Source organism: Lissotriton vulgaris, chromosome 3_1 (genome assembly GCF_964263255.1).
Source record: "Lissotriton vulgaris chromosome 3_1, aLisVul1.2, whole genome shotgun sequence".
Taxonomy (NCBI): domain Eukaryota; kingdom Metazoa; phylum Chordata; class Amphibia; order Caudata; family Salamandridae; genus Lissotriton; species Lissotriton vulgaris.
In genome coordinates, this window is record NC_141689.1 from 1,788,456,067 (window position 1) to 1,788,482,895 (window position 26,829).

Sequence of the window (26,829 nt, forward strand, 5' to 3'; positions counted from 1 at the left end):
TAGGCCATGATGAGGCGAATTACGAGTATTCTCTCTGTTGGTAATTTTGTAGGCGCCAAATATCCAACAGCTCCAATCTAGTCATCCAAACCCTGAGGCCCATAGCCGTTGTTGCTGGTACCGTACCCTTTAAAGGCGGCCAGGATCTATCTATGGCTATGTCTACTACACAATTGGAATTATCTCCTAAAATTAGGTCACCTGCCGCCATTTCACACAGGGGTCCAGAGGGTCCTTGGAGAAATTGTGTCTGGTCTTGATTCGGGCATATGTGCTCCCTATTGTAATTTCTGTCCCTCTCAGTCTCCCCTTCAATAGTACAAAATGTCCCTCTTTATCTATGATTGTGTACATAGCATGAAAGGGGGTTCCTGGCTTGATCCAAATACGGGCCCAGGGGGAATATGCTGAGTATACCATTGCGAACGGCGGGCCTCGCCATCTACGCTTGAGCCTAGTAACTTCTTCTGCTGTTAAGTGTATGGGTGAGGGCAGTTTTCAAGAACAAAGCGTGTGCCATAAACTACCTATGTTATTTGTTTCTCTATTCTCCTACATCTTTTTCTGTATTTGAAAGTTTGATGCAGACGTTGGTATAGAAGTGAAACCTATTTTCTCTCAGTTGTGTGTGATTTAGTATTTCAGACCACCAGTCTGGGTCAGAAAGAAACACCTCTGGTGGTATCATATTGGTTGCTGGTGCCTTTCCTTTCTGGAGCTCTTGTATTTCTTCCTTCAGGTTAACAGTTTGTCCCCCATCTGTGACTCCCGCATTAGTGGTCTGAAGCAATGTTATTCGGGTAGGATTTCCTGTGGTACTAAAAATGATGGTGAAATGTGTTGCCCATGCTTCTTCTGTGATGTTTAAAATTATTCCTTGCTCCTCGTTCTTACCCTATTTTCTGACAGAAGGCTATGTATTCCTCTCTAGGGCGTTTTTTTCTAGGGTCTTCTACTTTCTGTTTAATAAATCTATTTTCTTCTTCCTGATTAAGGATTTGTAACAGGATCTTGTTCCCCTTATTTCCTGTCTTGGGGATTCATTACAAAGCTCTATTTGTACTTCTGTTTTCATTGCTTTTCATTGTTCGTCGAACCCACATTTTTTAAACATGCATGTTCTCGAAATGAGTGGGGTTAGTGATTTCAATAATGAGTTATGGAGTGGTAATATGGCTGTGGTGACTGTACCCTTCAGTATCTGTTTTTGAAGGTCTGCTGTAGATCCTCGATATGGGATTCAAAGGATCTCATTAGGATGGCGGACGGACCTGCGTCCATCCGCCACCCCAGAGTAGGAGGGACCGTCCGCAGGGGCAGTGGCGGTCCCTCCGTGTTGATTAGGATGTGACCGCCACCCTGGCGGTCACATCCTGTATATTTAACATTGCGGTGGGTGCTGCTTGAAGCAGCACACGCCGCAATGTTAAATAAACCATGTTTTCCTTTGCGTGCACGAAGCTGCAGGCACCGCGTGGTGCCTGCCGCTTCGTGCACGCAAAGGCAGGGGGGTACCATAGGTACCCCCATGTGCACCCCCCCTTTCACCCTCGGGGGCCCACAACGGGCCCCCAAAGAAAAGTCTGTATGCCTTTCCATGGCGGAAATGCCGCCGTGGAAAGGCATAGGACCGACGCCATCCTAATATGGCTGGCGGTGTCTGATAGACACCACCAGCCATGTTAGAGCTTTTCCTCCGCGGTCGGAAGGCGACCGCGGCGGAAAAGAGATCCCCCAGCCATCCTAATCTGGCGAGGGTCTTTTTTCTGTCCGCAGCGGTGAATCCGCAATCCTAATGAGGCCCAAAGTTTGGATTCAACCATATTCTGATTTGTTATTTTTTAAATCCAGAAGTGGAGGGTTATGGTCACTTTCTAGTTTCCATTGAGTCTTCACATTTTATAAACTTAGGCCAATCAGTGATCTGATCTTAACCAAGATATAATCAATTACAGATTGTGCTCTGTTAGCATTATAGGTGGGCTCAATAAAATCCTAATTTTTGTGAGAGTTATGAGCTGAGATGAGACCTTCAGTTAAACAAAAGTGGTCCAGATGTTTAACTTTAGCACCTTTCTTGGAAAATCTAAGTCTAATTGTAGGTATGCTACACATTCTTTTCAGTTTGTTTATTTTGGGAGTTTTATATAGCGCAAACTCGACCCAAAGGTATCAGAGAAATTTACATGAGCACCAGTTGTGTTACAGAGGGACACATTAATTTTGTAAGACACAGGGAGGTTAAGTGATTTACCCAGAATCACAGGATGTTGAGCGTTTATTTTGGGAGTTTTATATAGCGCAAACTCGACCCAAAGGTATCAGAGAACTTTACATGAGCACCAGTTGTGTTACAGAGGGACACATTAATTTTGTAAGACACAGGGAGGTTAAGTGATTTGCCCAGAATCACAGGATGTTGAGCGTCCCTGCCGGGACTGGAACCCGGTTCCCGAGCTTCGAGGTCGACCACTATTAGGCCACATCCTCTTCTAGTTATATTAGAGATTTGTCCTTGTTTCCTCATTCTCCCATCTTGCAGTTAAAATCACTACAGATTACATTATTAACTTTAGACTGACAGGGCAAAAGTAGTGCTTCCTTGATACAATTTAAAATGTGTGAAGCGAGCCATCATTTTCTGTTGCACATAGATGTTTATTATTTTTAGAATTGAAGTATCTAAAAGTCAGATATCAACAACTTGTAGCCAACTCTGCCAAGACAGGCATCCTCGAAGAATGCACTGGATACATTACACTGGCTGTCCATTCAGAAACAAATTACATTTAAGGCATTATGCCTAAGCCATTGTATCTTGCAGGGCATTGCCCTATGTACTTGCATAATCTTAAGACCTCCTACAATAAGGAAAGGCATCTGAGATCCACCGGGTCCCATCTGGTGACAGTCCCGAGGATAAAGAAAGCATAAATGGGGGCCCGCTCTTTTGGCTACTTGACAGCAAAAAGCTGGAACTCTCTACCCTTGTCCCACCATGAGAGTCTTTTCCGTAAAAAAATAAAAACATGGCTCTTTACACAATAGGGAGGGTCTGTTCCTGGTCTTTAGATGTACTGATTCCCGGAGTTTGCAGTGAGTACAAATAGCGCAGGGAATCACCAGTGGGTGTATCCAGGTGCTCTAAAAATATATAAATAAATGTTTGAACTATTTGGTTCCCATCCACTAGGTGCAATTTACCGGTTAATGTGGCTTACAACTAGTCAGTCTGATTTGGAATGTTTTTTGGGCCAAAGTTATGCAATACAATTGGTGTGACTTCCTGCACTGTGCCATCCTCCATTATGTGGCCATCTAGAGTCATTGCTGCCCCAGCCTCTGCCAACGTACTACAATCAATGGTTTTGCATAGGTTCAGTTTGTTATTTATCTTGTCATTCTTAGGTAGATGATCTTTCTTATTTCTGGCTTGGTGTTTCCTGCCTTGCCTCTCAATGTGAGCGATCTTGTCATTCATTGGGGAGATATTCACTTCTTCTTGATGTCTCTGAAGATTGAGCAAGTTAAGGTCCATCTCCTATTTGTGTGGTTTTTCTGCTGTTGATGATGTCCATTTTGCTTTCCCCATTTCACTCTAACTCATTCAGTGTTGTATATGTGTGTGTAACCTGTTGGCTGGCGATTGAGGTATAGTGTTTTGGGGTTTCTTTACACAGGTATATTTTTCACACTATTCCTCTGGATTTGCTTTTCTCAACTCTTGAATTTCCATTTGCAGTTTTGTTTTTTCTATATGAAACTTGTTTATCAATAGTGCAATTTCTGTGTAGTTGCACTTGTCTGTGCTGTTTGACTGAATTGTGTGATAAACTTTTCTCTATTGATTCGGAAATCTGTGCCGGAACCTTTGTTTTTCACTTCTTTGCCAGCAACAGATTGTGTAGCCATTTGTATGACTCTGTCCAGAGAAGATATTGTTTTCTTGTCTGTCAAATTTGCCAGATGGTATGGCTTACTGTTTACTGTTTGTGTGCTCTGATGCACCCCAGAGTATTGACTTGGTGTTTTCAAATTAAAGGCATGATGTTGTGTGTGGTTGTTTGGAGGCTCGGTTCCATGGCCGCTTAAGCCATCATTTCTGTGACTCGGGGAGAGGGGGCCTTGCTCACATGTCTCCCCAAGGCATTTTTTAGGGGCTTTACCTACTGATTATATTGTAGGTTCTCCCTCTCATGATTTTGAGAAATGCTCTTGAGAAATGCTCTTGTTTAGTCTATTTTTGCTGCCCGTGCTCGATGCCATGACTCTACTTAATGCAGTTTAATGGTGTTTGACTCCTTTTTGTTGTTAGTAACTTTAGGGTTGAGTCCTCTTTTGAGGTCTTTTTAATAGTTGCATGGATTCTCTTTTCTTTTCGGATATAATTGATTGGACTGAAGATTTAGTTTGGCAAACTCTTTTTGGGTGATATTGACTTTTCCTGGAGTGTGCTGCTGCAGATCACCTGATGGAGGGTACTTTGACACCTCTATGAAATTATGTTTAGTAGCTGCTTCTCTGCAGTCTATTACCAGATGTCTCCCACATTCAATATCCACAAGCTAAATATTTCTATTGCAGTCTTCAAGCTCTTCTAGGGAAAAGTGGGTTGGTATACTAAGTAGCTCTCTGTATTCACCCAACTTACTGGGAGAAAGTTTATCGATTTGTAAGCCAAGACTTTGGTCTCAAATGATGAATTTTTCATGGACTGTTTTTGAGCTTTATTGGAGGCACTTAACATTGTTACTTCAAATTTTCCTCCTAGAATCTAGCAGATATTTCAGTTTTGGTTTCCATTTCTACCTTTTTTTCTGTGTTAGGTGCGGAGGGTCTTTCTTTGGGGTGTACGCGACACAGGGATTATCTCCCTCCCTGGTGAGGATGCTATTGGACCCAATACTCCTGGAGGCAGGCTGTATATAAGGGATGGTAGAATTGCTACCTTGATAGAACAGGGGTTGTGATTTAATGCTCAGTATGGATTTTATTTGCCCATGAGTATTATTACTTTTTGGCTGACATATCTTGCTTCCTATGGTTCCTTCATGGTCATGATCAAATCCAGAGCCAGGTGTAGATGGTGCCTTATTTTCCTCCTTCTCACCCTCTTGTTCTTCCACCTTTAATTGGAACACCACTCCAAAAGGTTATCTGATAACTTTCTTCCCCCTCCTGTCCTTTCTTATCTTTGACATTTCTAGCACTGCTGTGGATGTCATATTTTTTGTGTTTCTCACATACAGCATATCATGAGTGGGCTTTTGGCACACCACTGCCCCCTGAGGATTTTTGTATACCTCTGCATCTATCACAAGGACTCTTGTGTCTGCTAGACCTAGTTGGGGAATTGGTTGAGAATCTGGCTGCATAACCTTAAGGCTGTTCAATACCCTAGTGTCTGCTTCCAAAGACCCAGGAGTCACCATTCTCTGACATCCTGCCCAAGACAGACCTGCAAGTACCCTGCAAAATGCCCTTGGCAGGAAACCTGGCAGTGTGTAGACATTGTTGGTGAGCATGCTGGCTAGAGAGAAGGGGAAGGTGAGGAAGATTCAGTTGCTGCTGTGACACCTGAATTTCATTTGTAGGTTGGTCAGAACAGGGAGGACATTTTGTAGGCGGCTGGGTCTGACGCTTCCAGGTGTATCATTGCCACATCATCATGTGTGCACATCAGTGGGAGTCAAAGAAGATCTCAGGTTGTGGAGGTTTTTCTTGAATTCCTTCAATACGATTCCATTGGCAATGCAGGAGGATGTAGATTGAGACATGGAGATATTCTCAGATGCGACAGGAGGATTGGGGTTCGGCTTGTACTGGCAGGCTCGTTGGTGTGCGGAAGGATGGCTGGCACAGTGGAAGACAGTAGGCAGAAACATTGCTTTTTTGAAACTTTTTTTGCTAGTTATGATGTTACATAGTGGAGAGCCGAGTTGGCGCACCAGAGGGTGCTGTTCCGGGTGGACAACATGGCTACTATGCAGGTGGTGAATAGACATGTTAGATGTGCGCAGGTTCTGAAATTGATGCATGTTTTTGTGCTGGGATGCCTGCAGCATAAAGGTACCCCTTTAGCCAAGCTAAAAAAATCTTTCGGTTTCTCTCTTACATTATATGTCAACGGCGCACAAATTGTTGTTTATCTGGCCAACAAGGACTCCAGCATTGGGGCCAGATTCTGTGAATGTATACAGGCACACAGATGCTGGATGTCTACGAATTGTTTCAAAACTCAATTCTAGAAAGACCGAAGTCCTGCTCTTTTGAGCCCATTCCTCTTTCTGGACTCTCACCTGTTGGCCCATCCATTCCTGTAAGTAAAACACTCAACTTGAAGTTCTAATCAATGATAAACTGACTTACAAATGATCAAGTCAATCCTGTCACTTCTGGAGCTTTCCATACCCTGAGGATGCCAAACAAGATACTACCTTTTATCCCATCTAATCTTTGGAAAACACCAGTTAAGTTCAAGTTCAAGTTTAACATTTGTATAGCGCACTACTCACCCAGAGGGTCTCAAGGCGTTTGAGGGAGGGGGGTAATTTATCTATCGAATATCCAAGTTTTTAGTTGTTTTCTGAAGGAGAGGTGGTTCTGTGTAAGGCGGAGGTGGGTGGGGAGAGAATTCCAGGTTTTGGCCGCTAAGTAGGAGAAGGATCTTCCTCCCATGGTGGATCTATGGATGCGCGGAATTGCGGCGAGGGCTTGATTGGACGATCGTAGTTGGCGGGTGGGGGTGTAAAAGGACAGGCGCGTGTTGAGGCATTCGGGTCCTAGGTCGTGGAGGGCTTTGTGTGCGTGGGTGAGGAGACGGAACGTTATTCTCTTGTTGACGGGGAGCCAGTGGAGGTCTTTCAGGTGATCGGAAATGTGAGCTTGGCGGGGGATGTCTAGTATGAGTCTGGCTGAGGCATTTTGGATGCGTTGGAGTTTTTTCTGTAGCTTGGCTGTCGTTCCGGCGTAAAGGGTGTTTCCGTAGTCCAGTCGGCTTGTGACCAGTGCGTGGGTGACCGTCTTTCTTGTTTCGGTGGGGATCCAACGGAAGATTTTTTTGAGTATGCGTAGGATGTTGAAGCATGATGATGATACAGCGTTGACTTGTCTGGTCATCGAGAGGGAGGAGTCCAGGATGAAGCCCAGGTTACGAGCGTGGTCCGTAGGTATGGGTGCGGTTCCCAGGGCCGGTGGCCACCATGAGTCGTCCCAGGCAGAGGGGGATGAACCTAAGATGAGAACTTCTGTTTTGTCCGAGTTCAGTTTTAGACTGCTGTTCTTCATCCACTCGGCTACTTCTTTCATTCCTTCGTGTAGGTTGGTTTTGGCGGTGTTTGGGTCTTTGGTGAGGGAAAGGATAAGCTGGGTGTCGTCTGCATAGGAGATGATGTTGAGGTTGTGTTGGCGTGCGATGGTTGCGAGGGGACTCATGTATACGTTGAAGAGGGTGGGACTGAGTGATCATCCCTGTGGTACGCCGCAGATGACTTCGGTGGCCTCAGATCTTAAAGGGAAGAGGTGGACTCTCTGGGTTCTTCCGGCGAGGAACGAGATGATCTAGTCCAATGCTTTTCCTTGTATTCCGACGTTGCTGAGGCGTTGTATAAGGGTGCTATGACGGACTGTGTCGAAGGCTGCGGAGAGGTCGAGTAGAATGAGGGCAACTGTTTCCCCGTTGTCCAGTATTGATCGAATGTCGTCTGTTGCTGCGATGAGGGCGGTTTCGGTGCTGTGTTTGGCTCGAAAGCCGGACTGTGAGGGGTCGAGGGATTTGTTGGATTCGAGGAAGGCGGCGAGCTGCCTGTTGACGGCTTTCTCAATGACTTTGGCAGGGAATGGGAGGAGCGAGATGGGGCGGTAGTTCCTGAGGTCAGTGGGGTCTGCTGTGGGTTTCTTCAGGAGGGCGCTGAGTTCGGCATGTTTCCAGCTTGTGCTATCCAAGCTAGACTATTGGAATGGTCTCTGTCTCAATGCTCATCAAAATGTACTTAACAAACTTCAAACAATGCAAAATGTGGCCGTCCGCCTCCTATTGAAAATCCCAAAACACCATTTGGTGGTGAAATCTATTAGGAAACTTCGCTAGTTGCCCATCAGACCAAGAGTTACATTCAAAACACATTGTATTGCTTATAAAGCACTTCATGGCTTAGGCCCCTACTTTCAAAAAAATGTAAATGTAAATGTATTATTTGTATAGCGCCCGAATCACCCCACATGGGGTCTCTTTGGCACTTGTACGAATACTGCTGTGGAACCTTTCCTGGCTTTTTCCCTGTGAGGCACCCACTCCTGGGCACCCCCAAGGTGCAGCCAGGCATCCTAGCGCTGTTGGGGCCAGAGTTGCAGAGTGTAGCCCATGATTAGAATAGGCACCAAGGCGAGAATGATCAGGTCCGAGGAAATTGAGCCCAAGACCCGCCAAGTAGGGGATTGAACCCTGGTCCCAGGCCAGACCTCTGCATCAGGGTCTGCCGCTCTAACCATTGAGCCACACTTCTCCTCAAAAAACAGCTTCAAGTGGTACACTCCAACTCGGACCTTCAGGTCTGCTTCAGCCAAATCTGTGCTCGTGCCAAGATTTAAACGCTCAGCCTGGGGAGGCCAAAGTTTTGTGTTGAGAGCAACAAAAGCTTGTAGCATGCTTCCAGAACATATCATGCCTAATATACTGGGTTTCAGAAAAGCCCTTTAGCAATGCCTAGAGTGTCCACTATCTCTGGGTTCTCTTTCACTGCATTGAGAGCTAGCGCCAAGACACCCTCGTGTATTTGAGCGCTTTAGAAAATTTACTAACATAACATATCTCTTTATGGGTGCGGCATGTTCCTGGTGTGAACCATGGCATTGTGGATGCTTTGTCTCATTCACAGTGGGAGAGATTCTGTGGGCTGGCCAAGGAAGCAGACAGATGCAAGACGCCCATACTGGCAACACAGCATGGTACAACTGGTGGTAGGGTCCCTAACCAAGTTGACGCGGAGAGCTTTGGTCAGGTATGGTCAGAATTTCTGACATCAGGGGTGCAGCATAGGGTGGCAGGGTGGGGTTAAATGGAGGACATGGTTTAGTTTACCTCGGAGTTGCCTTAGAGGGGCCTGTCACACTTGACAATTGCAGGCAAACTTGTGATATCACCTTTATGGGTTGTCGGGCTAGGCCACAACAGCTGGGGAACTAGGACAAAGGATGCTTGAGGGTTGGCTGAGGGATCAAGGTCACATGGGGAGACTTCAGAGGCCTTTAACATGGAGGTTGTTCTGTTAGGTTTTACAGCACTTGCCTGTGGTTAACAGGGGAGCTGAGGAGGTTTGCTTGTTTTCTACCTTTATGCCCTGGCTGTCCGTTGGCGCTTTCTGTGTTTCTACATTTCTGGGCTCTAAGTGCTGGGGTGGAGTGCTGGGGGAAGATGTCACCAGAAGAGAGAGCAGTTTAGTGGTATGGCTGCGCAGCTCTAAGGCTGACCAGAGAGCACAGGGGAAGAACGTGGTGTCACACACTTTATTGGCACACGGCCAGTGCCCAGTGGCATGGAGTGATTTGTGGACAGGGTGCGAAGTTCCAGTGTTAGTCAGGGGCAAGGTTTACAGCATTTCAACTTCTCTCAGTCTGGCGTAAAGTGCTTACAGTGCTAGGGGTCCCTTTGGCTGTATAGGAAACCAATTGGCACTGCAACTAAGGCTGGCAATTGTGTCTGGGCACTGGAGGACATGATGCGGTTAGGGGACTGGTCATCCGATTAATTTCAAAGATTTGTGCACGCTGCTGTGGGGAGGGTAGCGCTTCAAGGGTTTTTGGGTGAATACTTACTGCGGTTTTTGTTTCATGTTCGGTTGCTGGTCCGGCTGTGGAAGAAGTAGCCATTTGGGTGGTAGGACATTTGTTTATCAAATGGGCAGAGCGGCAAGCAGCTCAGAGGGGTTTGTTTGTTCCCCGTTACTTAGTGGGGTAAAGGAGGCATAAGATGTCTCAAATTGACTTGGTTTTTGAGTGGCATGATGGAGGGAGGTAGTTGCCTGTATATGTTGGTTCACCATTTGGGGAAGAATAATCTTGTATTTGAGGAAAAGCGTGATTTTGGTGTGGGCTATGAAATTACCTAATGCAGATAAATGCAAAAACAACAATTGATGGACAGAATGCAGAACAATGTCATACATTCACCCCAGTACAGAGATCTGGGCCTAAATCCACCATTTCTTGCACTCCACACCACCCCAGTGCAGACATGGCCATATGCAAATCAGCCTTGACCCTGTGCCCAATAGGAACAGTCCAGCCCTTTTGTACCACTTTGTTCGCCATTAGTTGGCAGGGTATGCTCAGACGTGAATCCCTTGCTCACTTTGCCACTGGATTCAAGCAAGCCGGGCTGAAGATGGCTGAAATGCCAGAAACCGGTCCTCGGGAGCTTGTTTCCAGTCCAGGAAAGGCATGGCTTGGTAGTTCGGGCTTGACTGTTCCCATGAGGCACAGGGTCAGACTGATTTGCATATGGCCATGTCTGAACTGGGGTGGCAGAGTGGGCTAAAGAACGGTGATGGTTTAAACCCAGATCTGTAAACTGGGTGTGAGTGTTTGATTGGTTCAGATGCTCCGTCCATCACCACCCCCTTTTGTACCACTTTGTTCGCCATAAGTTGGCAGGGTATGCTCAGACTTGAGTCCCTTGCTCACTTTGCCACTGGATTCAAGCAAGCTGGGCTGAAGACGGCTGAAATGCCAGAAACCGGTCCTCGGAAGCTTGTTTCCGGTCCAGGGAAAGCATGGCTTGGCAGTTCGTGCTGGACTGTTCCCATGAACGATTTAGAAAAGGGGGTGGTGATGAACAGAGTGTCTGAGTTAAACAGACCACTCTTACCCAGTCCAAAGATCAGGGCTTGATCCATCACCGTTATTTATCTCACTGCCCCATCCTAGCTCAGAACCTGGCTATATGCAAATCAGTCTGTCCCTGGCCCAGTGCATCATGGGAACAGGGCAGACTAAACTACCAAGCCAATTCTTCACCAGAAAGGAGACAAGCTACCGGGGACCGGTTTCTGGCATTTCAGCCTTCTTCGGCCCGGCTTGCTTGAATCCTGATGGAGCAGTGAGAAAGGGACTCATGTCTGAGTAGACCCTGCCACACCTATAGTGGCCAAAAACGATTTAGAAAAGGGGGTGGTGATGAACAGAGTGTCTGAGTTAAACAGACCACTCTTACCCAGTCCAAAGATCAGGGCTTGATCCATCACCGTTATTTATCTCACTGCCCCATCCCAGCTCAGAACCTCGCTATATGCAAATCAGTCTGTCCCTGGCCCAGTGCATCATGGGAACAGGGCAGACTAAACTACCAAGCCAATTCTTCACCAGAAAGGAGACAAGCTACCGGGGACCGGTTTCTGGCATTTCAGCCTTCTTCGGCCCGGCTTGCTTGAATCCTGATGGAGCAGTGAGAAAGGGACTCATGTCTGAGTATACCCTGCCACACCTATAGTGGCCAAAAACGATTTAGAAAAGGGGGTGGTGATGAACAGAGTGTCTGAGTTAAACAGACCACTCTTACCCAGTCCAAAGATCAGGGCTTGATCCATCACCGTTATTTATCTCACTGCCCCATCCCAGCTCAGAACCTGGCTATATGCAAATCAGTCTGTCCCTGGCCCAGTGCATCATGGGAACAGGGCAGACTAAACTACCAAGCCAATTCTTCACCAGAAAGGAGACAAGCTACCGGGGACCGGTTTCTGGCATTTCAGCCTTCTTCGGCCCGGCTTGCTTGAATCCTGATGGAGCAGTGAGAAAGGGACTCATGTCTGAGTATACCCTGCCACACCTATAGTGGCCAAAAACGATTTAGAAAAGGGGGTGGTGATGAACAGAGTGTCTGAGTTAAACAGACCACTCTTACCCAGTCCAAAGATCAGGGCTTGATCCATCACCGTTATTTATCTCACTGCCCCATCCCAGCTCAGAACCTGGCTATATGCAAATCAGTCTGTCCCTGGCCCAGTGCATCATGGGAACAGGGCAGACTAAACTACCAAGCCAATTCTTCACCAGAAAGGAGACAAGCTACCGGGGACCGGTTTCTGGCATTTCAGCCTTCTTCGGCCCGGCTTGCTTGAATCCTGATGGAGCAGTGAGAAAGGGACTCATGTCTGAGTATACCCTGCCACACCTATAGTGGCCAAAAACGATTTAGAAAAGGGGGTGGTGATGAACAGAGTGTCTGAGTTAAACAGACCACTCTTACCCAGTCCAAAGATCAGGGCTTGATCCATCACCGTTATTTATCTCACTGCCCCATCCCAGCTCAGAACCTGGCTATATGCAAATCAGTCTGTCCCTGGCCCAGTGCATCATGGGAACAGGGCAGACTAAACTACCAAGCCAATTCTTCACCAGAAAGGAGACAAGCTACCGGGGACCGGTTTCTGGCATTTCAGCCTTCTTCTGCCCGGCTTGCTTGAATCCTGATGGAGCAGTGAGAAAGGGACTCATGTCTGAGTATACCCTGCCACACCTATAGTGGCCAAAAACGATTTAGAAAAGGGGGTGGTGATGAACAGAGTGTCTGAGTTAAACAGACCACTCTTACCCAGTCCAAAGATCAGGGCTTGATCCATCACCGTTATTTATCTCACTGCCCCATCCCAGCTCAGAACCTGGCTATATGCAAATCAGTCTGTCCCTGGCCCAGTGCATCATGGGAACAGGGCAGACTAAACTACCAAGCCAATTCTTCACCAGAAAGGAGACAAACTACCGGGGACCGGTTTCTGGCATGTAAGCCTTCTTCGGCCCGGCTTGCTTGAATCCTGATGGAGCAGTGAGAAAGGGACTCATGTCTGAGTATACCCTGCCACACCTATAGTGGCCAAAAACGATTTAGAAAAGGGGGTGGTGATGAACAGAGTGTCTGAGTTAAACAGACCACTCTTACCCAGTCCAAAGATCAGGGCTTGATCCATCACCGTTATTTATCTCACTGCCCCATCCCAGCTCAGAACCTGGCTATATGCAAATCAGTCTGTCCCTGGCCCAGTGCATCATGGGAACAGGGCAGACTAAACTACCAAGCCAATTCTTCACCAGAAAGGAGACAAGCTACCGGGGACCGGTTTCTGGCATTTCAGCCTTCTTCGGCCCGGCTTGCTTGAATCCTGATGGAGCAGTGAGAAAGGGACTCATGTCTGAGTATACCCTGCCACACCTATAGTGGCCAAAAACGATTTAGAAAAGGGGGTGGTGATGAACAGAGTGTCTGAATTAAACAGACCACTCTTACCCAGTCCAAAGATCAGGGCTTGATCCATCACCGTTATTTATCTCACTGCCCCATCCCAGCTCAGAACCTGGCTATATGCAAATCAGTCTGTCCCTGGCCCAGTGCATCATGGGAACAGGGCAGACTAAACTACCAAGCCAATTCTTCACCAGAAAGGAGACAAGCTACCGGGGACCGGTTTCTGGCATTTCAGCCTTCTTCGGCCCGGCTTGCTTGAATCCTGATGGAGCAGTGAGAAAGGGACTCATGTCTGAGTATACCCTGCCACACCTATAGTGGCCAAAAACGATTTAGAAAAGGGGGTGGTGATGAACAGAGTGTCTGAGTTAAACAGACCACTCTTACCCAGTCCAAAGATCAGGGCTTGATCCATCACCGTTATTTATCTCACTGCCCCATCCCAGCTCAGAACCTGGCTATATGCAAATCAGTCTGTCCCTGGCCCAGTGCATCATGGGAACAGGGCAGACTAAACTACCAAGCCAATTCTTCACCAGAAAGGAGACAAGCTACCGGGGACCGGTTTCTGGCATTTCAGCCTTCTTCGGCCCGGCTTGCTTGAATCCTGATGGAGTAGTGAGAAAGGGACTCATGTCTGAGTATACCCTGCCACACCTATAGTGGCCAAAAACGATTTAGAAAAGGGGGTGGTGATGAACAGAGTGTCTGAGTTAAACAGACCACTCTTACCCAGTCCAAAGATCAGGGCTTGATCCATCACCGTTATTTATCTCACTGCCCCATCCCAGCTCAGAACCTGGCTATATGCAAATCAGTCTGTCCCTGGCCCAGTGCATCATGGGAACAGGGCAGACTAAACTACCAAGCCAATTCTTCACCAGAAAAAAGACAAGCTACCGGGGACCGGTTTCTGGCATTTCAGCCTTCTTCGGCCCGGCTTGCTTGAATCCTGATGGAGCAGTGAGAAAGGGACTCATGTCTGAGTATACCCTGCCACACCTATAGTGGCCAAAAACGATTTAGAAAAGGGGGTGGTGATGAACAGAGTGTCTGAGTTAAACAGACCACTCTTACCCAGTCCAAAGATCAGGGCTTGATCCATCACCGTTATTTATCTCACTGCCCCATCCCAGCTCAGAACCTGGCTATATGCAAATCAGTCTGTCCCTGGCCCAGTGCATCATGGGAACAGGGCAGACTAAACTACCAAGCCAATTCTTCACCAGAAGGAGACAAGCTACCGGGGACCGGTTTCTGGCATTTCAGCCTTCTTCGGCCCGGCTTGCTTGAATCCTGATGGAGCAGTGAGAAAGGGACTCATGTCTGAGTATACCCTGCCACACCTATAGTGGCCAAAAACGATTTAGAAAAGGGGGTGGTGATGAACAGAGTGTCTGAGTTAAACAGACCACTCTTACCCAGTCCAAAGATCAGGGCTTGATCCATCACCGTTATTTATTTCACTGCCCCATCCCTGCTCAGAACCTGGCTATATGCAAATCAGTCTGTCCCTGGCCCAGTGCATCATGGGAACAGGGCAGACTAAACTACCAAGCCAATTCTTCACCAGAAAGGAGACAAGCTACCGGGGACCGGTTTCTGGCATTTCAGCCTTCTTCGGCCCGGCTTGCTTGAATCCTGATGGAGCAGTGAGAAAGGGACTCATGTCTGAGTATACCCTGCCACACCTATAGTGGCCAAAACGATTTAGAAAAGGGTGTGGTGATGAACAGAGTGTCTGAGTTAAACAGACCACTCTTACCCAGTCCAAAGATCAGGGCTTGATCCATCACCGTTATTTATCTCACTGCCCCATCCCAGCTCAGAACCTGGCTATATGCAAATCAGTCTGTCCCTGGCCCAGTGCATCATGGGAACAGGGCAGACTAAACTACCAAGCCAATTCTTCACCAAAAAGGAGACAAGCTACCGGGGACCGGTTTCTGGCATTTCAGCCGTCTTCGGCCCGGCTTGCTTGAATCCTGATGGAGCAGTGAGAAAGGGACTCATGTCTGAGTATACCCTGCCACACCTATAGTGGCCAAAAACGATTTAGAAAAGGGGGTGGTGATGAACAGAGTGTCTGAGTTAAACAGACCACTCTTACCCAGTCCAAAGATCAGGGCTTGATCCATCACCGTTATTTATCTCACTGCCCCATCCCAGCTCAGAACCTGGCTATATGCAAATCAGTCTGTCCCTGGCCCAGTGCATCATGGGAACAGGGCAGACTAAACTACCAAGCCAATTCTTCACCAGAAAGGAGACAAGCTACCGGGGACCGGTTTCTGGCATTTCAGCCTTCTTCGGCCCGGCTTGCTTGAATCCTGATGGAGCAGTGAGAAAGGGACTCATGTCTGAGTATACCCTGCCACACCTATAGTGGCCAAAAATGATTTAGAAAAGGGGGTGGTGATGAACAGAGTGTCTGAGTTAAACAGACCACTCTTACCCAGTCCAAAGATCAGGGCTTGATCCATCACCGTTATTTATCTCACTGCCCGATCCCAGCTCAGAACCTGGCTATATGCAAATCAGTCTGTCCCTGGCCCAGTGCATCATGGGAACAGGGCAGACTAAACTACCAAGCCAATTCTTCACCAGAAAGGAGACAAGCTACCGGGGACCGGTTTCTGGCATTTAAGCCTTCTTCGGCCCGGCTTGCTTGAATCCTGATGGAGCAGTGAGAAAGGGACTCATGTCTGAGTATACCCTGCCACACCTATAGTGGCCAAAAACGATTTAGAAAAGGGGGTGGTGATGAACAGAGTGTCTGAGTTAAACAGACCACTCTTACCCAGTCCAAAGATCAGGGCTTGATCCATCACCGTTATTTATCTCACTGCCCCATCCCAGCTCAGAACCTGGCTATATGCAAATCAGTCTGTCCCTGGCCCAGTGCATCATGGGAACAGGGCAGACTAAACTACCAAGCCAATTCTTCACCAGAAAGGAGACAAGCTACCGGGGACCGGTTTCTGGCATTTCAGCCTTCTTCGGCCCGGCTTGCTTGAATCCTGATGGAGCAGTGAGAAAGGGACTCATGTCTGAGTATACCCTGCCACACCTATAGTGGCCAAAAACGATTTAGAAAAGGGGGTGGTGATGAACAGAGTGTCTGAGTTAAACAGACCACTCTTACCCAGTCCAAAGATCAGGGCTTGATCCATCACAGTTATTTATCTCACTGCCCCATCCCAGCTCAGAACCTGGCTATATGCAAATCAGTCTGTCCCTGGCCCAGTGCATCATGGGAACAGGGCAGACTAAACTACCAAGCCAATTCTTCACCAGAAAGGAGACAAGCTACCGGGGACCGGTTTCTGGCATTTCAGCCTTCTTCGGCCCGGCTTGCTTGAATCCTGATGGAGCAGTGAGAAAGGGACTCATGTCTGAGTATACCCTGCCACACCTATAGTGGCCAAAAACGATTTAGAAAAGGGGGTGGTGATGAACAGAGTGTCTGAGTTAAACAGACCACTCTTACCCAGTCCAAAGATCAGGGCTTGATCCATCACCGTTATTTATCTCACTGCCCCATCCCTGCTCAGAACCTGGCTATATGCAAATCAGTCTGTCCCTGGACCAGTGCATCATGGGAACAGGGCAGACTAAACTACCAAGCCAATTCTTCACCAGAAAGGAGACAAGCTACCGGGGACCGGTTTCTGGCATTTCAGCCTTCTTCGGCCCGGCTTGCTTGAATCCTGATGGAGCAGTGAGAAAGGGACTCATGTCTGAGTATACCCTGCCACACCTATAGTGGCCAAAAACGATTTAGAAAAGGGGACACAGGTAAAATCGGCAGAGAACCTACCAGGCGCAGATTTGTCATCCCTGACAGCGGAGCCCTTCCAGAAGCACCACCATTGCCGCCGACCTTGTCGCAGCTCCATTGTCGAGTACCTCCCCCCCCGCCGCAGCCTCGCAACACCTGTGCTGCCGCCGAGTGGGGTTGAGGGAAAGACTACACCTCCCAGCAGCCTCCGCGACCGGAAGTCGCGTCGAGGCGGAGCGCGCCAGGAGGCGCTTAAAAGCAGCCTTGAATCACTGAAGCCCTGGGACACAGGTAAAATCGGCAGAGAACCTACCAGGCGCAGATTTGTCATCCCTGACAGCGGAGCCCTTCCAGAAGCACCACCATTGCCGCCGACCTTGTCGCAGCTCCATTGTCGAGTACCTCCCCCCCCGCCGCAGCCTCGCAACACCTGTGCTGCCGCCGAGTGGGGTTGAGGGAAAGACTACACCTCCCAGCAGCCTCCGCGACCGGAAGTCGCGTCGAGGCGGAGCGCGCCAGGAGGCGCTTAAAAGCAGCCTTGAATCACTGAAGCCCTGGGACACAGGTAAAATCGGCAGAGAACCTACCAGGCGCAGATTTGTCATCCCTGACAGCGGAGCCCTTCCAGAAGCACCACCATTGCCGCCGACCTTGTCGCAGCTCCATTGTCGAGTACCTCCCCCCCCGCCGCAGCCTCGCAACACCTGTGCTGCCGCCGAGTGGGGTTGAGGGAAAGACTACACCTCCCAGCAGCCTCCGCGACCGGAAGTCGCGTCGAGGCGGAGCGCGCCAGGAGGCGCTTAAAAGCAGCCTTGAATCACTGAAGCCCTGGGACACAGGTAAAATCGGCAGAGAACCTACCAGGCGCAGATTTGTCATCCCTGACAGCGGAGCCCTTCCAGAAGCACCACCATTGCCGCCGACCTTGTCGCAGCTCCATTGTCGAGTACCTCCCCCCCCGCCGCAGCCTCGCAACACCTGTGCTGCCGCCGAGTGGGGTTGAGGGAAAGACTACACCTCCCAGCAGCCTCCGCGACCGGAAGTCGCGTCGAGGCGGAGCGCGCCAGGAGGCGCTTAAAAGCAGCCTTGAATCACTGAAGCCCTGGGACACAGGTAAAATCGGCAGAGAACCTACCAGGCGCAGATTTGTCATCCCTGACAGCGGAGCCCTTCCAGAAGCACCACCATTGCCGCCGACCTTGTCGCAGCTCCATTGTCGAGTACCTCCCCCCCCGCCGCAGCCTCGCAACACCTGTGCTGCCGCCGAGTGGGGTTGAGGGAAAGACTACACCTCCCAGCAGCCTCCGCGACCGGAAGTCGCGTCGAGGCGGAGCGCGCCAGGAGGCGCTTAAAAGCAGCCTTGAATCACTGAAGCCCTGGGACACAGGTAAAATCGGCAGAGAACCTACCAGGCGCAGATTTGTCATCCCTGACAGCGGAGCCCTTCCAGAAGCACCACCATTGCCGCCGACCTTGTCGCAGCTCCATTGTCGAGTACCTCCCCCCCCGCCGCAGCCTCGCAACACCTGTGCTGCCGCCGAGTGGGGTTGAGGGAAAGACTACACCTCCCAGCAGCCTCCGCGACCGGAAGTCGCGTCGAGGCGGAGCGCGCCAGGAGGCGCTTAAAAGCAGCCTTGAATCACTGAAGCCCTGGGACACAGGTAAAATCGGCAGAGAACCTACCAGGCGCAGATTTGTCATCCCTGACAGCGGAGCCCTTCCAGAAGCACCACCATTGCCGCCGACCTTGTCGCAGCTCCATTGTCGAGTACCTCCCCCCCCGCCGCAGCCTCGCAACACCTGTGCTGCCGCCGAGTGGGGTTGAGGGAAAGACTACACCTCCCAGCAGCCTCCGCGACCGGAAGTCGCGTCGAGGCGGAGCGCGCCAGGAGGCGCTTAAAAACAGCCTACGACACCCGCGTCGCGGGAGCGCGCGGGGCAGCGCCGGGCTAAGCCCGGGCAAAGGGCGGGCCCTCTGTGGCCCTCCGGGGACCGAGGAGGCCGGGACGGGCCACAACTCTAAGTCCATTACCAAACCGGTACCCTTGAAAAGCAAAGGGGCTGCTACCACTGTTCAACGATGTCCAAAATAATTAAAACACCGATGGCGACAAGATCTACCAGCAGACTAAAAACAGTGAGTACACCATTGCCCACTATAACCGCAATTGATAAAATGCTCCAAAAAACCATCAATGTCGTGGCGGATGCTATTCAAGACACTGAGAGGAGACTCTCCTTGACACCTAACTTATGTTTCCCTGACCTGTCCTCTCATATCACCTCTGGGGATCAAAATATGGATGACACTATCTCATCCCAGGAGTCTCTACTAACACAATCTTTCTCAGAGTTACCCGGATCACATATTAAAGAAAAACTCTTTAACTCTTTATCCTTGGAGTTATTAGCAAACAATCAGGACAACAGCATTATGGCCATATCTAACTGTGCAAAAAATGATCAGCAGTCAATGGTTACCCCCATGTTATTGGACGATGGGACCGAGGTAAATGTCCCACCGATCATTGTCTTAACAGAATCACAACCACCAATACCACATAAAACGCCAAAAATTAAACGGAAAAAGCCTAGAACCAAACTCCCGATGAGGAAAACCCATCTACCCTCTAGTAAACCTAAACGATCACTTAAAGACATGTGGCAGAAGAAAGGTATAGTGGAACCCATTGGACCAAAATGCGGGGAAACCCTACCAACCTCCCCAGATCTATACGACCCAGATGGGAAAGTTAAGACAAATTTGGAAAATCCAGTAGTTAATGAGGCAACAGGACATATTGATAAGAAGAGTACCTCGAGTTTCCCTTTTATGAGAGAGATTGAATCTCTAATTAAAACTCTCCTGCAACCTATCAGTCATCAAATAGATACCTTAGAAAAGGCTTTGAGTAAATTTGAGAGGACCCAAAATGACATATCTTCTAGTATTCTTAGATCGCTCAACTCAACTAACACGACCTCTCTTTTTGTTCCCTCTTCAACTACACTCAATGTAAAAAATTCCAAAAAAACTGGCAATGCTGTAAAAAACATAGAAAGCCAAAATAAACCACAGTCAAAGTGCCTACCCACAACAGACCAAACAATAAAGTCTCAAACAGTTCCTAAACTTACTGTGAACATAACGACTCCTACAATCAATAAACCAAATAACCAAATTGAGGAGGATGATGAGGCCAGTGAGTGGGCTACAGAAGGTCATTCACCTAATATAAACATAGGTGCACCGAAGAATAAGAATTGCATGGTGTCTTCTAAAAATAGTACTCAAGAAACAGGAGCTCACCCTACCAAACCTTCCACTACAAGTTCACTATTACATATCAACCTTCCCCCACAGGCCAACCCCTATACGATAGTTATGATTGGGGTGCCCAAAGTTGATGATAACAGGGAGGAAACGCGGGAGGAACTAAGGAATAAAGTCATGCAGTGGCTTTCTATACATAGGCCCCTCCCTCAAAATATAAAAGGAACTATACACCAGGTTAAAAGGGTAGAGTGGGTGGGCACTCGTTTCAAATCTACAGACGGTGACTGCATCGTGGTCACCTTTAAATATCTAGGACCGGCAAAATTCATCGCAGACTGGAGGAGCCTGGGGACAAGTAGTCTGATTAGGACTATGGGATTGAGCTATTTCTACCCAGCCCGCCCAGATTCACGTAGGAACAAAACCAAACATAACTACATTGAAGAAGGATGGCACAAGACACAGCCTAATCTTCAATCTTGGCCAGCCCCTGCCCTACTCAGACCTGATACCCCAGTGGGTTTAGATCTCCATCCATACACTCAACCATGGGGACCCAAAGTATACAACCAGCAATCATTTGAAACAGCTGTACGGCAAAGGCACGGTCTTTACCGCCCCTACAACCCTGCTACCGTTCAATTCGCAGAATACGGGTTCCCTACTGCCAATAGATATAATGTACTTTACGACTACGACCACTTGGATGAGGTCGATTGACTACCATCTGATCCTCTCCTTGAAACTCTTTCTGGTAAAACAAGGAATCTCCCAGAAAATGATTTTACTGCAGTGAACATAGCCACCCCCCATCTAGCCTGCCTAGTAACTTCCACCTTTGAAACGACATCGAGCTACATAGTCAGCCCCCGAGTACATCAAGCTCATGCTCCGTCAGTGACTGAAGCAGGTAGTCCATCTAAGACCTTAGTCTTACAATCTTACTCAGTACCTGAGAATCCAAGGTCTAAGCATTCGATAGGGACCACCTCAGAAACGCACTCTCTATCCAACATAAACCCTGACCTCAATGCAGAACAGATTACCTCAAACTCCATCAAAATTTTATCCTGGAACATTGCTGGACTGGCCTCTAAAATTGCTGACCCATCATGGGTGGCCTTTGTCAGGAAGTACACTATCCTGTGTTTTCAAGAAACCTGGCTGATAGATGGCAACACTTTCATTGAGGGATTCCAAAGTTTCTTTGTCCATGCTTCCCCTTCAACTAGTGGTAGGGCAAAGGGGGGCCTGGCAATATTTATCAGCCTGTCTCTTAAAATGCTGATCAATCATGTGCAGATGGATAGCAGGAGTACCCAGATCGTTACACTCAAAAGGGGAAAAAAAGTTATAACGCTGATTAATTTCTATAACTCTGTTGCAAATCCAAATGATTGCAATATCGACAACCTTGCAAACTGTCTTGCTGGAAATTGGACTAAATTATCACAGGACAAAATCCTCCTTGGCGATTTCAATACGCACATTTGCGGTAACCCTCTTCTGACAACCCTGGGATCTTTGGGATGTGATCTTAAAACAGGTCTTCATTTCACACACTGCCACCGTGGATCAAAACTAAACACCCTAATGGATTCCACGAATATGACCTTGGCACTATCTCTGAAAGAGGACTCCTTCATCTATGAAAATCCCTCCTATAAAGGATCTGAGTCAGGGTCCATTATAGACCATATCCTTCTTTCCGCAGAAGTGGCCCAACTGGTTCTTAAGTTTGACATCCTTATGAGCACTCATAGTGATCATAATCCCTTACATCTTGAGCTACAATGTGACTCTTCCATACTTCGAAAGAATATTCAGGATCCAGGGATACTCAAGCCAGTAAACAACAACCGTCGCCTGAAGTGGAACCTGGTAAATAGTGATAAGTTGTATGAGATAGTCACCAAAGACTGTGAACCTGAACTCAAGCTCTGTGCCACAGACTCTGCCTCACCCAAATGTGTTCTATCTGCCTTTGCAGTGGTGACTAGAAGGATAGAAAAATTTCTGACTGTAAAAGCCAAGGGAACGAATATTCACAACCCACGATGGTTTGACCATGCCTGTTCCTCTGCCAACCGAAAATTAAAGGCTGCTCTTAAAAGTAATCCAAGAGACTTAACATTGGTAAAGGCCCTCAGAGCAGATTACAAAAGTGCAATTGCCTCATGCAAAAAAACAATAAAAACTAAAATATGGGAATCTCTGCTCGACCCCTCCATTCTGGGCAACAGTTCTAAGTTCTGGAAAATAATTAATAAACCTCTCTTTGACGACCCGACCACTGAGAGTCTTGGCACAGTCATACCAGAGAATGACTGGATCACCCACTTCGGATCTATCTTTAAGAGTGAAGCTACACAGTTAAAAAAATTACCTCATCTCCCCGAATGCAGCCCTCTACATTTCTCTATTAAAGAAATTGAATTGGGGATTCTTGATCTTTCTAGCAACAAAGCACCGGGCCCTGATGGTCTTCCACCAGACCTTTTCAAATCCAACATCGCCTTATGGGCTCCAATTCTTACGTCTGTCATCAACGCCGGGGTTGAAGTGGGAGCCCCTAAATCCTGGGGAGCATCCACTATCGTCCCGGTTTACAAAAAGGGTGACAGAACAAAAGCTGTTTGCTACAGACCGATCTCCCTAATAAACTCAGTTGCGAAGGTAGTGGGAGGGGTTCTTTTGAATCGGCTGAATGCTTGGGCCAAGCAAAATAACATAATGACCCCAGCGCAGTATGGATTCAGACCGGGACATGCAACAACTACGCAATGTCTGAATCTATACCTAATAAGTGGTAAATACACCCAAGCCAGAGAGGGAACGCTGTATATGGCCTTTATGGACCTCTCCTCTGCCTTCGACTGTGTCGAGAGGAGCAAACTTTGGGAAATCCTGCAAAACATGGGTGTAGAAAATAATCTAATCAATTTCCTGGCCGACCTACATAATGACACACGTGCTAATGTACGGTACACAAAAGACCTGAAAGTCACGAGAGAGTTTAATATTAACCGGGGTGTCAGACAGGGCTGTATTCTAGCACCCTTTCTTTTTAACTTGTACATCAATGGACTTGAGGATCATTTGGTAAAAACTAACACAGATTACCCTCGTATTGGGAGAACAGGGGTGCCGGTCCTACTATATGCGGACGACGCCGTTTTGATATCCAGAACCGCGTTAGGACTTCAAAAGTTGTTGAGTTCTTTCTTCCAATTCATGACCTCACGCGATTTGAATATCAATAACTCCAAATCCTTTATTATGACGGTCGGAAAAACCCCCAAAAAACGATATCCCTTTTCAGTCAACGGAGAAAGCATACCTTTCACAAAAACTTTTTCATATCTAGGAGTACTATTTGACCACAAACTCTCTTGGAGCCCTGCTATAAATAAAAAGAAAGGCGAGTTATTAAGAACCAACTTCGGGATATTGGACTTTGCACGTAAAATAGGTAACACACCAGTGTCCGCTATAATGAAATTATACCAGGCAAAAAGTGTAGCGGTGGCATGTTACGGGAGTGAGCTGTGGGGTTTCGCATCAGTAGAAGCTCTGGTAACACTAGAAAATAACTTTTTAAAACAGGTTCTGAGTTTACCCAAAAGCACCGCAAATTTCTCTGTTCATGAGGAACTGGGCACTCCGTACCTAGGAGACAGAATTGCTGCAAACCCATTGCTCTGCTGGCTAAACTGTTGGCGCAATGCACTTATACCCCTGACGCACAGCATCCTCGCTGAAGCCCTCACCTGGGAAGGACATCTTAAAATACCTTGGATGAACTATATCAAAAACTGTTGCAAAGACCTGGGTAGATTGGACTTATATTTAACACCACAGCATACTACAAAGAGTGATGTTGATTTTGTAAAGAACACCTTCATGTTAAAACGACAACTTGCCAGGGAAGATACTGAGATGAAGAAGTCTAGTGTTAGGAATCATACATTAACAAAGACAGGTGTGTTCTGTGAACCATATTTATCATGGAACATTTCTAGATATGACCGCTTTCTGTTGAGCAGATTCCGATTTGGCCTCTACCACCTGATTTTAGCTGTGCCAAGTGGAGCACATAAAGGCCAAGTGTTGCCAGCTTGCGGCTGCGACAATATGTCTCCGCAAGATCTGGCTCACTTTTTATTTCTATGTCCTTATTATTCAAGTCCTAGACAAATGTTTTTAAAACCCTTGCTTAAAAAGCTGAACTTTGTACAGATTAAGCCTGCACTTTTGTATCTTCAGATGCTGCCTGTTGACAGTACATTTTTTATCTGTAAGTTTTTAAAAACAGCCAGGAAGTTCAGATTAAGCATGGAAGGTTGATCCCTAGATGACTTGTACGTAATCTTGAAATTATGTCTTAAATAGGCATTTTTATTTCCATTTTTACATTGGCCTATTGCATTTTTAACCTTTCGCATTGTAACTTTCTTGTGAACTGTTAACTTTTATAAAATTGTGTGTTTTTAAATCCTGCATGAATTGTATAATAACTGTATTTTTGTGCTTTTATGACTGCTTTTCTGACAGTCGAATAAAGGATTTTGACAGTGATTTAGAAAAGGGGGTGGTGATGAACAGAGTGTCTGAGTTAAACAGACCACTCTTACCCAGTCCAAAGATCAGGGCTTGATCCATCACCGTTATTTATCTCACTGCCCCATCCCAGCTCAGAACCTGGCTATATTGTACCACTTTGTTCCCCATAAGTTGGCAGGGTATGCTCAGATGTGAGTCCCTTGCTCACTTTGCCACTGGATTCAAGCAAGCCGGGCTGAAGACGGCTGAAATGCCAGAAACCGGTCCTCGGAAGCTTGTTTCCGGTCCAGGGAAGGCATGGCTTGACAGTTCGGGCTGGACTGTTCCCCTGAGGCACAGGATCAGACTGATTTTCATATGGCCATGTCTGAACTGGGGTGGCAGAGTGGGCTAAAGAACGGTGATGGATTAAACCCAGATCTGTTGACTGGGTGTGAGTGTTTGACTGGTTCAGATGCTCTGTCCATCACCACCCCCTTTTGTACCACTTTGTTCGCCATAAGTTGGCAGGGAACGCTCAGATGTGAGTCCCTTGCTCACTTTGTCACTGGATTCAAGCAAGCCGGGCTGAAGACGGCTGAAATGCCAGAAACCGGTCCTCGGAAGCTTGTTTCCGATCCAGGGAAGGCATGGCTTGGCAGTTCGGACTGGACTGTTCCCATGAGGCACAGGGTCAGACTGATTTGCATATGGCCATGTCTGAACTGGGGTGGTAGAGTGGGCTAAAGAACAGTGAAGGATTAAACCCAGATCTGTTGACTGGGTGTGAGTGTTTGATTGGTTCAGATGCTCCGTCCATCACCACCCCTTTTTGTACCACTAATGCAGATAAAGGCACAGTGGTCAGGCTGTTTTGCTCTTCGTACAATGTTTATACATCTCAGACAGTGGAGCGGGGCCAAGAGAACGTCAGCAGTGTACAGGGCGCGAAGGTAAGTTTGTTTTGGCCACATCAGTCATGTGGAAATTAAGTAGGACAATACTGAGTAGTTCGAAAATGATGGTGTTCATCTTTCATGGGTAGGATTGGCATTGTACCTTTTGGAGTTAAAGGAAGTGTTGGGACGGGCTCTGGACATTCGTAGGTAGGTAAGTGGGCACTAGGAGGTCTGCTAAGGGGGGACTGAAAAAGCCAGCAGGCGACCTTTTTATGGGTGGCGGTGGCCTGGAAAGTTTTGCAGGAGATTACAGAAGTTTGATTGCCATTGCCATTGGTGAAACACAGGGAAAGGGATGGTAGGCAAAAAGTTCAGAGTTAAGGATAGGAGGTTTAGCTGCTTTGAGGTTAATAGTTGCAGTTATAGGCTGTAGGGGATAGTAAGGTTGAAAATATTGAAATGCGCCAATATAGTAATGAGATACTTGCGGTGGGTCGGTGGGACGGCAGGGATGGGTAGGATTTCGGAAAGTTCATTTGAAGTATTGTGAGATTTAAGTTTTGTAAGTCGGTTTGCCCAGGAATAAGTTGTAATGTGCACCTGTTTCAATAAAGCAGCCTTTTTCAAACTAAAGAGATAGTCGGTGTCTGTGCTGCTCCCCTCTCTCCCAATGTGAGTTGCAATCGATCACTTGTGTCTCACTAACTCTTCCCGTTGTCTCCCCTCGTGTTACATGGGTGGTACCCCAGATAAGGGTCTAGGTGATGGGGGAGTGACAGTTTACCATCAGACACCAAAAAAGACACCAAGGCGAGAAAGTGGAGACCAACTAGAGCAGGCATGGAACTGTACATCCATTGGTATCTAATGCTTATGCACTGATGCTGTCTGTGAGAGCTTCAGCTCGAGGGCATTGACTCACCTCACAAAATGTGTGTATTTTGCATGAGATGAAATTTAAAAACTCGTGTTTCACAAATTTGACAAACTTTTCACCGACAGGAGTCTAGTTTGTGCCCAAAATATTTAGCAGGAGCTGTGAAACTGTGAAACTGTCACAGATAGTCCTGTGCCAATATTTCATTCTGACACA